Source organism: Peromyscus leucopus, chromosome 10 (assembly GCF_004664715.2).
Source record: "Peromyscus leucopus breed LL Stock chromosome 10, UCI_PerLeu_2.1, whole genome shotgun sequence".
In the NCBI taxonomy this organism is placed as follows: domain Eukaryota; kingdom Metazoa; phylum Chordata; class Mammalia; order Rodentia; family Cricetidae; genus Peromyscus; species Peromyscus leucopus.
The window spans coordinates 64,054,159-64,057,712 of record NC_051071.1 but is presented as its reverse complement, the minus strand read 5'-3'; positions in this window follow the sequence as shown (position 1 = coordinate 64,057,712).

Below are 3,554 nucleotides of genomic sequence, written 5' to 3'. Positions count from 1 at the left end.
AAGACACCTCAAAGCACCAGAGTCTGCTTCCCCATCTTCTTATAAGCAGTTGAGTATCAGAACCGTTCTAAGACACCAGTAGCATCACCGTCTGGCCCAGAACACTGGCCCATTGTGTGCTGGTCTCTGGGGAGCAATGTTGATACAAAGACTGTGGAGGCCCAAATTACTCAGGGTCAGAGAATCTGAGCTTGCTTTACCCAGCAGGGCTGCATAAGGGGATGATTTGACCACAGGTATGGTTACCAGGTGTTTGGAAGGGTCTACACTTGGCTGTGTGGTGTGCTTTGATCTCGCAAAGGAGAGGTCTTTTGCCCCGCCCCTTGGCATTGTTATAAAAAGCCCTTTTGAATAAACGGAAAAGGACCATTGGATATTGACCCAGGTCCTCCTGAAGCTATCCCATGCTACTGTCTTTCTCCTTGTCGTCGTTGTCTAGGTCTCTCTTTCTATCTGATATTTTCTTATTCCTCTCTCCTCCTCATAGGAACCCTGGTAAAGGTAGAAGTTGGCCTCCCACAGAAGACTTGGATCTAAATGTGCTTGTGAAGGACCACTGTAGCCAGCAGCTTCCCTTGTCTGGGAGCTATTGAAATAGTCTTAAGTTACTGGGAGGCAACACAAGGTTTTCTGATTGAATTAACCAATCAACCAATCCATCCATCCATCCATCCATCCATCCATCCATCCATCCCAGAGAGAACTGATAAAAAACTGTTCTGGTCTGGTGCCTAAGCAGGAACACAGCTTAGATTGTCACTTAAACTATCTCCTGGTTTGATAGAACTGTTGGTAGTCATGATGCCCACTAGCCAAGTCCAGATTGTAATAAGCATTCAGCAGAGCATAGCTAGATAATATGGATCCTTTGCCTGAACCTGGGAGATGAGTCATGGTCTGCCTGCTTGCCTTCCTCTCTGCAGATGATGGAGTTAGTTACTTTGGTAGCCATGTGACCCAGATATCACAAGTGGAAGTCTGCACATGGTCTCTGGCAATCTTTCCTCTAAACCAACAAAGAAGACTCAGGAAACACCCCTGGCTTTTCCTCTCAGACACGATGCAAAGAGCTACTGTGGTTACCTTGCCACCGTGATAGGAGATAACGCCATTGCACAAGATGAAAGAGAAAAATCTAGGGTTTCTGGGCAGATCACTGCATCATTGAACACTGAAACCACATGCCTTCAGAATTCTTAAGTGATATAAAAACTGCTGTGAGAGCCAAAGTTACATTTTACGTTTTAATGACTATGCCTATGAGATCCATGAAACAAAAATGCCTCTGATCTGCAAACCCCTTGCCCGAGGACAGATAATTCCTGAAATGCTGGAGGCTCTTGTTTATGGGAGATAACAAGCCACATGCTTTTTATTCCCCTAAACAAGTTTGTTTGACCCATCTGCACTGATGTGTTTGATCACATACCAGCAGGAGGTTCACAGGATGGAGGTGCGTCAGGATGTGTGCTTGCCTCTGATTGGACCTGATGATGGGAAATGTAATGAATTATGGGTTTTCCTTCTTAATCTGCTACAAACTGGGATTCTTGGCCATTTCCCAGGAACCTGGGTATGGACCTAGCCAGAGCCCATCCACCTGGCCAGTATTTAATTAAAGCTTTCTTCAAATTTGGCTTTAAACTGTGGTAGTGGTCTTATTCTCGATTGGTGGGATTAACACTGCTTCCTGCTTTCAGCCATGTCTGGGTTCACTTCCATGATGTACAGTGAGATCAAGAGAAATAGCTAGATGCCAATGTGCTAAACAAGAACAAAACAAGCATGTCTAGACCAAGATAAGTCTTTGCCGTTGCCATCCCCTTATCTATCGGCTTGTGTGGCTTCCGAAAGAATTTAGAAATGGAACAAATAACACATATCCGTTGAGGACCTACTATGTGGCGGGTACAATGCTAAGTTCTAGGGTTGCACAAAGCACACCAGGTCATTGAGATCATGGAACTCACCTTCTGGAAGCCAGATGAGAAATAGCCAAATGAGAATAGGTGAAAAGATTCTCTGGCAACTTTTCTAAATATCCGTTTCGATCATTCCTAAATGTAAACCTAGACTCTGAAATCAGATCTGGACTCCAATTTCATTCCTGCCACTTGCTGTGGCTCCCAAGAATGCTATTTAATCTTTCTGGCTATCAGTTTCCTCATCTACGGGGTAGATAATGAAAGAACTTAATTCATAGTGTTGTGGTGAGGATTTGACAGATGAGGAAACTCTGAAGGCTGGCACCCAGTCAGTCTCTCTAGATCCAGGTTGTCATCACCACACAGGAAGGCTTGTTTGGCTTGTTTGTCCCTTGCCCTGCTGTGGATCAAACATGGAGCTTTGATACATGCTGGGCAAGAGCTTCGCTCCTGAGCGACCCACACCCCTGCCCTAGACTATGACCATGACCATCACTATCACCCTGGCTGTCAGGAGATCAACAAGACATAGATCGTGTATTGAAGAAACCTGGAAGGCAAGAGTCCAGAGGGGGTCATAGAAGAGTTAGAAGAGAAGAAACCAAGAGACAGGAAGCAAAAGAATTCCCTTGGGAACCGGGATGTCTCTCTCTTCTTTCTCCTACACATGTATGATAGCCATTATCTCCCTTTGTCTAAGCAGTCTCTGCTGTTCTTTCAATGTGATTCCAGTTCCCAGGAGAATCAAGTGGGCTTTTCTTTCACTAGGCAGGTGAGACACACAGGGTGAGGACCTGGGGAGGCTCTAGTTTGTGCTACATACACAGATACTCCCATAAATGATCTCAGTAGCCCGGAGTCCCTTCCTTCCTCCCCTCCAAGTCACAATCTCATGTGTTCACTGCTGCAACTGCCAACGGCCTATCCAGCTAATAAAACAAAAATAAACCTGGACCAGTGGGGTCCTCACCCACATCCACACTCCAGCATCTCCGCCACCAGTCACAGGAGCCTTTGTACACTCACGCCTGGTGCTACACATAGTCTCGCGTACACATTACCTTTTAACGCGAGTTTCAGCGGGGAATCTTTCAACCCTCAGATAGGAATTTCATTAACAAAGGGCAAATGCAGAAAAAAAAAAAAAAGAAATGAGTATTTGAAAGGAACCTAAAATTGTCTCATACCGGCCCTCTGATTTAGTTTTTCCTTGTTTGTACATTCTGTGTCCGAAAGAAAACAGCTTTTCATTAATTGGGCATCAGTCCAGGCGCTTGGGTTTGGCGCATCGCCCGCCGAGCTGTGAATGCAGCCTGGCAGACCAAAGCTTTGAGAGGCGGCAACATCTAACCCAAGCCGGCTCCAAATAAGGAAGCTGGGGAAAGAGCCAGGGGCTTGCTGCTCTCTCCCGGTCTCTCAGAGGCACCCTCCAAGTGATCTTGGTGGCCAAGGGGACAGCGCTGAATGAAAAGTTCTAACGAGACTCTCAGAAGTCACCGCCTGAGTGAGCATCAAACCTGAATAACCGGGAGAGACGTAGGGCGGGCTGACTTTCAGTGGTTCCCGCCTGCCCACGCTGCAGGTTTTTCAGGTCCTTGCTGGAGCGTGCACTCCCAGGCGTAAATAAAC